The sequence below is a fragment of the Penaeus monodon genome, chromosome 12 (assembly GCF_015228065.2).
Source record: "Penaeus monodon isolate SGIC_2016 chromosome 12, NSTDA_Pmon_1, whole genome shotgun sequence".
In the NCBI taxonomy this organism is placed as follows: Eukaryota; Metazoa; Arthropoda; class Malacostraca; order Decapoda; family Penaeidae; genus Penaeus; species Penaeus monodon.
In genome coordinates this window covers 17,926,338-17,934,427 of record NC_051397.1, presented here as the reverse complement: position 1 = coordinate 17,934,427, position 8,090 = coordinate 17,926,338, and positions in this window count along the sequence as shown.

Here is an 8,090-nt window from a genome sequence, read left to right as displayed (position 1 = left end):
GTTTCCAAAAGGAGGGCCCGGGCCCAAAAGGAGGGTTTTCGGGCCCAAAGGAGGGGGTCCTGGCCAAAGGGGGGGTCCTGCCGGAGGGGATTCTGGCAAAGGGGGGGGTCCGGCCAGGAGGGGTTTTCTGGCCAAAGGGGGGGGGTTTTTGGCCCAAAAGGGGGGGGCCTGGGTGAGGGAGGGATTCTCCCAAAAAGGGGGTCCTGGCCAGGGGGGGGTTTTTCGGCCAAAGGAGGGGTCGGGCCCAAGGGGGGGTCCGGGCCAAAGGGGGTCCGGGCCAAAAAGAGGGGATTCGGGGCCAAGGAGGGGGCCTGCCGGGGAGGGGATTCTGGAAAAGGAGGGGTCCTTGGTGGGGGAGGGGATTCTGCAAAAGGGGGGGGCCTTTTGGGTGAGGGAGGTTTGGCCGGGGGGGGCCTTGGGGAGGGGGTTTTGTTTTTCTTTTTGGGCTTAGGGGTGGTATTTGTATTTTCTGTTTTTTTTAAAATTTTATTTTGTCGGTGTAACCTGTTATTTTTTTAAAAAATTTTTGTTTCTTTTTCTCTTCCTTTGCCTTTCTCTTTCCCTTCTCTCTCCCTTCCTTCTTCTCTCTCTCTCTCTCTCCTTCTCTACTATTTTTATTAATATTTATTTTTTTTTTCGCGTCTCTGTCTCTGGTCTCTTCTGTCCTCTTCCTTCCTTCCTTCCCGGGATTCCCTCCTGACGCCTCTTCTCCTGCAGGCCTCCTGAGCCAGACGCGGCCGCTGACTCTCCGCTTCGGTTTGAGAAGACGGACACCCTACCGGCATCAGGGGGGGAAACTTCAGCGCGCCGCCCACCGGCGTGCCGCTCGTGCTGTCGTCGTCGCCTTCGCCAGGCTCGTCGTCTCCCAGGTGAGTCCGCGGTCCATGGAGATTTTTTGGGAGGCCCCGTCCCGTGCCCGGGGGGGGGCTGAGGGGGGGGTGGTGGGGAGTAATGGGGAAGAATATTAAAAAAGAAAAGACTGCAAGACGGTCTCAACAAAGCGTATAGATTACAACTGGGATATGTACCCAACGCGATCAAACACATACTCACGCAAGCGCCAACACACACACACACACACACACACACACACACACACACCCACAACACACACACACACACACACACACCACACACACCCCACACACCAACCACCACACCCCACACAAACACACACACACCAGAAAACAAACACAGGAAACAGGCAAACACCCAAGTAGCCAAATAAACCTAAACCCAAAACAAGAGAGCCCGCGCCATCAGAGAGACTGCGGGGGAAGACCAAAAAACTGACTGATCTTTACACACAATTGCCTCCTTCGCACTTGCCATATGACGAACTGGAAATTTGAGTGGTTTAAAAAAACACTTGCTCTTCAGTAAAAGCCAGATCCAAGAGTGAAACATAAATCCAACGGGGGAATTCATGTTATTTGTTTCTAACAAATGCATATGTTGGTACGATATTGGTAAGTAGTAAACGTAAAAAAAAAGTTTTTTCCCCCTTTGGGGGAAAGTGCGGCATGTCAGTGTGTGTGAGTTATTTTTTCTTTCTTCCATTCCTGTAATTTGGAGCCCCAACGGCCGACTTCCAACAGACCACGCCTACGCTAAAGAGAGCCTGAATCCGGGGGCCAGGAATTTAAGCTGTCTTGCTTGGTAAGCTCTAGGTGTTTGTCGCTCCACTTCACCAATAAACCCTCGAGAGGAGAATAAGGGGTTTTTTTATTTTTGGGTCCCGAGCGGGGCGGCGGGTGGGTGCGCTGGGGGGCGCGGTCTCCTAACGGCCAAGGGCGGCGGTGTCGGCCGCCCGACCTTCCCTCTGGTGGTATGGCTCCGGCTCTGCGTAAGTTTTGCGGGCGATCCCTTTGTAAAACGAAATAATTACCGAGCGAGAGCAGTACAGGGCCGGGGCCCTTCGAAGAGACCCACTGAGGCTCCAGTCTTGGGGTCCGACGCAGTGTCTGAAGACGGGAAGGGACTTTGGGGTCGCTCTGCGCGGGGGGCTCCGCTCCCTCAGCATACCCTCGAGGGGCACGAATCGTGTTGACTGACTCGTTTTAAGGGAAAATGCTCTTGTTAAAAAAAAAAAATTTTTGTTTCCCAATATTATTTTAGTTTGTTTTGCCGAGGATCATTTTTCTTATTATGTTATTTTCTGTCATTTTACGTGCTTTATAATTTTCAATTTTTCAAGTATTATAAGAAAGGGAAAATTAAACTGTAAGATGCCAAAAGCCATTTGAATGAAATTAAATTTCTCGCAGTCCCCGGCGGGTACACAGTTGGGGGCCCCGCGTGGATCCGTTCAACTGTGGGTGTGTGTGTGGGTGTGTGTGTGTGTGTGTGTGTTTTGGGGGTGTGTGTGTGTGTGTTGGGGTTTTTGGGGTGTGTGTGTGTGTGTGTGTGTTTTTGTTGGTTTGGGGGGTTTTTTTTTTGGGGGGTTTTTTTTTTTTGTTTTTGGGTTTTTTTGTTGGGGGGGGGGGGTTTTTGGGGGGGTGGTTTTTGGTTTTTTTTTTTTTGGTGTTGGGTTGGATGGGCGAAGAAAAAATTAATTTTTAAATTTTTTTTTCTTCCAATTTTCCCTTTCCAGTCCTTAAATCTTCTTTTTTTTTTTATCTCCCTTCTTTTTAATTTTTTCTCTCTCTCCCTTTTCCTCTCTCCTCTCTCTCTCTTCTCTTCCTCTCTCTTCTCTCTCTCTCTCTTCCTCTCCCCCCTCTCTCTTTTCTCCCTCCTTCTTCTTTCCCCCTTTCTCTCTTCCCTCATTTCCTCCCCTTTTCCATTTTTTCCTCCTTTTTTTTTCTTTCCCCCTTTTCCCTCCGTTCCCCTTTCCCTTCCTTTCCCTTTTTCCCCTTCCTCTCCTCCTCCTCCCTTCCCCCCCTTTTCTTTTTTCCCCTTCACTTTTTTTCACACACCAAAACCTTTTCCCCACCCCTTCAAATTTTTCTAAACAACCTCCAACCCACACCCCCCCCACAACCCCCCCCCCCCCCAAAAAACTCCCACACCCCCACCTCTTAAAATCCTCCCCATAAAAACTAATACTAATTTTTAATCCTAATTCTATCCATCAATCCCCCCTCTTCCAAAACCCTCATACCCCAAAAAACCTTCCTTTTTTTTCTTAAAACAAACACAAAAACCCACCTTCTATTACCCCCAACAATAAAATTTTAAAAATTTACATCCCCACTTTTTCTCCCCTTTAATCATTTCCCAACAAAAAAAATACTTTCACTTACCAAATTTTTATAAAAACCATTTTTTTAAAAATATTTCTTTCTCTTTTCTTCTCCCCCCCAAACCCCCCCCCCCCAACCCATTAAAAAATTTTTTTTAAATATATATAAAATTTTTTTATATATATAAAAAATTTTTATATATATATAAAAAAATTTTTAATTTTTATTTAATTATTTTAATTTTTAAATAATATTTTAAAAATAAAATATATTATATAAATTTTATAAAAAAAAATTTTACAAATAATAAATAATAAAAATAATAATCCCTAAAAAATTTTTAAATATTTATATATATAAAATATATTATAAAATATATATATATTTTTATTTTAAAATATATAAAAAATTTTTATATAAAAATATAATAATATATATTTTAAAATAATAAATTTAATTTTTAAAAAAATTGATAAAATTTTATTTTTAAAAAAAATAATAATTTTAAAATATAATATATTTTTGGGGTTTTTTTTTTTTTTTTTTTTTTTTTTTTTTTTTTAAACATCCCCCCCCCCCCCCCCCCGTGGGGACCCGATAGAGTGAGCGGCGAGGTGGCTTGGGGGTCTGGGGTCTTTTCTTTTATTACAAGGTTTACCCCCCCCCCTCCCCCCCCGGGGGCGGGGTGGGCTCCCCTGTTTTCGGGCCGCGGTTTTCTTTTCTCCTCTGTTTTGGACTGTTTTTTGGGGGCCCCCCTTGGGGGGCGGACTTCCTTCAAAAAAACCCACCCTTCCCCAGGGGGGCGGCCCTTTGTAATGCCTCCTTTTTTTTAAAAATTTGAAAATATAATATTTTTAAAATTTTTTTAAAACTATACTCCCAACCTTCCCCCCGCCCAAGGGGCCCCCCCTTTTTCAGGACCGATTCCCGGTTTCCTTTCGCCAAAAAAAAGGGCCCAAGGGGAAACCCCATAAAAGGCCGTCCGAAAACCCGGGAAGGGGCCCCAGGGGAAGCCCAGGGGCCATAATTTTCCCCCCCAATAAAATCTTTTGGGGGTCCTTTTCTTCTTTAATAAACCGAAAATTTTTAGATTTTTTCCCCCCAATTTTCCTTTCCTAATGTGGGGTGTGATATTTTTTTTTTTTATTTAAAAAACCAAAAAAAAAAAACCAAAACAAAAAACCCAAAAAAACCCCCAAAAAACCCCAATATAATATATATATTATATAAATATATTTATATAAATATATTTTTTTTAAAAAATCATATATATATATATATTTTAATATATATATAAAATTTATATATATTTTATTATATAATATATTTTTTATTATTATTATTATTATTATTTTTATTATAATAATAATATATTATTATTATATATATATTATAAAATATTATATATAAAAAAAATTTATATATATACACACACACAAACCCTATTTCCTTTTCATGCGTTACCGATAAAAATAACAGCGCCAGAGTCACACCTCTAGTCTGTCACGATCAGCATCAAGAGAATCGACAACGACGATCCAAGACGATATCATCATATTTAAAAAAGTGGTATACTATCATTAAAAATGTGTACAGTGAAAGCTATTCCTTTCATTTTGTTGCACGAAATAGAGTTCAAGGGTTTACGCACAAGACGTGTTTATGTAATTCTGTACACACATTTTCCCATTAGCTTGAGGGGTAATCAGCACCAAGGAAATCAGTTTTCATGTGTACTTTCAAGACTCTCCCTTCAGAGCAAGAGAGCTGAAGGTCCTTTTCTGAGGAAAAAAAGTATGACGGTCCTTCCTGGAAAGAGGAGGCACTTCGATGGACTAGAATTATGGACTATAATGTTAGCTATCTAGCATTTTTTAATGCAGTGCAGGCATTTTACAGAGGTACGAGCGGCGTAGTGCACGGAACCCTGTTTTTATTGGGGGGGGGGGGGGTTACAGTTAATGAAGAGGAGGGCCCTCGCTGAGGCTTCACAGCGAGGTTGTTTCACCCAAAAATTCTTTCCCGACCCGGGCGTAAAACAAAATGCGTTTTTGGGTGAAAAATGTGAAAAACCAAAGTGAGACGAAAAACACAAAAAACAAGGGGGGAAAGGGGAAATGGGGGCATGTAATGAGAAAGAGAGAGAAAGGGGGAAAAAGTACCTTAGAAAACCTAAAACACTTCTAGGGCAGCATGGCGACTCTACTCCGCTGGACTCTCGGACGGGGAGAGAGGAAGGGGAAAGGGAAAGGGAAAGGGTGAGATGATATGGGGATGATTGAGATATGAAGATGATGGTGTGATGGGGGTGGGGTGGTATAGATGATGTGATGATGAGCTGATGATGAGTGGTGATGAGATGATATGGTGATATGGGGGTTTGGGGTGATATATTGATGTGGGATTTATGAGATGAGTGGTGATGATGGTGGTATGAGATGATGATGGATGTGGATGAATGATGGTGTGATGGTGGGGGTGTGTGATGATGGTGAGATGATGATGATATATGATGATGGTGATGGTGTGGAGGGGATGTAAAGATATATGATGGGGATATGGTGGGGGTGGGGGTAGATGATGATGATGATATATGATATGAGATGGTGATGTGTGGTGGTGGGATGATATGATGTGATGGTGGGGGTGATGATGTGAGATATAGATTGATGATGATATGGTGGGGGTGGTGGGGGTGTGATAATGATGAGGTGGGGGGTGGGGGGGTGGGGGTTTTTGGGGGTGGGGGGGTGAGATGTGATGGGGGTGGGGTGATGTGATTATGATGATGAGATGATGTGTGGGGGTGTGATGTGTGATGGTGGTGGGGATGATGATGATGGTGGGGTGATGATGATGATGGATGATGTGATGTGGGGGTGGGGAAAGATGATATGATGAGGATGGATGATGATGAGTGATATGGGGTGATGATGAGTGTGGTGGTGGGGTGTGTGAGATGGTGGGGGTGATGTGATGAGGGGTGGTGGGTGATGATGATATTTTGATGGTGGGGGGGTGGTGGTGTTATGATGTGATGTGTGATGTATGGTGGTGGTGATGATGATGATGATGATGTGATGATGTTGATGATATGATAATTTTGGGGGTGGGTTGGGTGTGATGATGTGTGGTGGTGGGGGGGTGGGGGTGAGATGATGAGGTATGTGTGTGTGAGAGATGATGGGGGGTGGTGGTGGGGGGTGGGGGTGGTGGTGGGGATGAATTTTGATGATGTGGTGTGATATGATGGGGGTGGTGTGATGGTGGTGGTGGTGGTGGTGATGTGATGTGATGATGGTGGGGATGTGATGTGGTGGTGGGGTGTGGTGTGGGTGAGATGATTGGTGGTGGTGGTGGTGGTGGTGGGGTGGGGTGGTGGGGGTGATTAAGATGTGATGATGATGATATGAGGGGGGGGGTGTGTGGTGTGGTGGGTGTGATATGGATGATGGTGAGGTGATGATATGATGATGAGAGTGGTTGTGGTGGGATTGTGGGGATGGGGGTTTGATGTGTGGGTTATGATGGGGGTGTGATGATGTATGATTGTGATGTGGGGATTGTGAAAAATGATGATGATGGTGATGATGTGTGTGATGTAGATGGTGGGGTGGGTGTTGTGGTGATGAGAGATATGATGTGGTGATGGTGAGGTGATGTGATGATGGAGGTGATGATGATGATGTATGAGATGATGATGAGGAGGGGGGGGAGGGAAAAGGGGGGGGGAAGGGGGGAGGGGGAGAGGAAAAGGAAAACCGGGTTCACGCCCTTTTTTGCCCTTTTCAAAATTTAGGGGCCCAAAAGAGGGGTGAAAAAGGGGACACGATAAAAACGAGAGAGAGATGGAGAGGAGAATGAAGGAGGAGAAAGGAAAGAGAGAGAAGGAGAGAGAGAGAGGAGAGAGAGAGAGAGAGGAGAGAGAGAGAGAGAGAGAGAGAGAGAGAGAGAGAGAGAGGGAGAGAGAGAGTAAAAATTATATTATAACTTTCGTCATCCATGCCTGTGATGACTACCATTATTTACAATAAAAAGCAAAGCACTGTTACAGTGATTTCCCTGGCACTTACAGGAAATATGCTGAAGCTAAAAAAAGCTATGTGCGACTGAAAATAGTTTAATTTTTCTCCTTCGCAAACCATACACACACACACACACACACACACACACACACACACACACACACACACACACACACACACACACACACACACACACACACACACACACACACACACACAAACACACACACACACACACACACACACACACACACACCACACACACACACACACACACACACACACACACACACAGTATGAACGGATCCACGCGCGCGGTCCCACTGTGTCAGCCGCCGGACTGCGAGAAATTCAATTTCATTCAAATGGCATTTGGAGCATCTTACAGTTTAACTTTACCTTCTTATAATACTATCTGATATATATGATAATTATAAAGCACGTAAAATGACATGAAAATAACATTAATAAGACAAATGATCCTCGACGCATAAGCAAACTAAAATTCAATATTGGGAAACAATAATTTTTTTTTTAAAATCAAGATGCATTTTCCCTTTAAATCGAGTCAGTCAACACGACTTCTGTGCCACTCGAGGGTACTGCTGAGGCAGCGGAGCCGCCCGCCGCAGAGCGACCCGACGTCCTCCTTCCTCGCTCTCCAGACACTGCGTCGGACCCGAAGACTGGAGCCTCAGGTCGGGTTCTCTTCGAAGGGCCCTCCGGCCGCTGTACTGCTCTCGCTCGTGTAATTATTTCAGTTTCACAAAGGGCATCGCCAGCAAAACTCTTACGCAGAGCTCGGAGCCATACTCACCAGAGGGAAGGATCGGGCGGCCGACACCGCCGCCATGGCCGTTAGGATGACCGCGCCCGCCAGCAG